The sequence below is a fragment of the Corvus brachyrhynchos genome, unplaced genomic scaffold (assembly GCF_000691975.1).
Source record: "Corvus brachyrhynchos isolate BGI_N302 unplaced genomic scaffold, ASM69197v1 scaffold1393, whole genome shotgun sequence".
Lineage (NCBI taxonomy): Eukaryota > Metazoa > Chordata > Aves > Passeriformes > Corvidae > Corvus > Corvus brachyrhynchos.
In genome coordinates, this window is record NW_008236986.1 from 13064 (window position 1) to 13886 (window position 823).

Sequence of the window (823 nt, forward strand, 5' to 3'; positions counted from 1 at the left end):
CCCAAAATGGCGCCCGGGAAGCGCGAGAAAAGTCCCGGTAAAGGCGGGCCTGGAAACGGAGCGCGAAAAAAGTCCCCAAAACTGAGGGGAAAAGGGACCCAAAATGAGGCGAAATCGCAGAATTTGGGGAAAAAAAGGTCCCCAGAAGATCCGGGACGCCAAAATTGGGGTGAAAAAGGAACCTGAACCTCCCTGGGAGCCCCAAAAGCGGCCGAGAAGCTCCGAATTTGGGTGAGAAGGGACCCTAAAAACAGCCGGGAGCCCCAAACCGAGGGGAAAAGGGACCCAAAAATACCCGAAATCCCCAAAATTGTGCGGAAAGGGGACCCGAAAAATCCCCGGGACCCCCAAATTGGGGTGAAAAGGGACCCAAAATGACCCAAAACTCCTCAGTTTGTGGGGAAAAGGGTCTTGAAGGAGTCGGGACCCCAAAATTGAGGTGGAAAGGGTCCCTGAAGCTCCCCGGGACCCCCAAATTTGGGATGGAACCCCCCAAAACCAGCCCAGAACCCCCAAATTTGGGCTGGAAAAGGTCCCCAAACTCCTCTGGGACCCCCAAACTTGGGGTGAAACCTCCAAACCACCCCAAACCCCCCAAAATTTGGGGTCATAACACCCCAAAACTGCCCCAAGGACCCCTAAATTTTGGCCAAACCTCCACCAATCCCTCCAGAACCCCCAAAATTTGGGGTGAAACCCCCCAAAACCCCCCCAGAGAACCCCCAAATTTGGGCTGGAAAAGGTCCCCAAACTCCCCCAGGACCCCCAAATTTGGGGTGAAACCCCCCAAAACCACCCCAAAACTCCCAAATTTGGACCAACC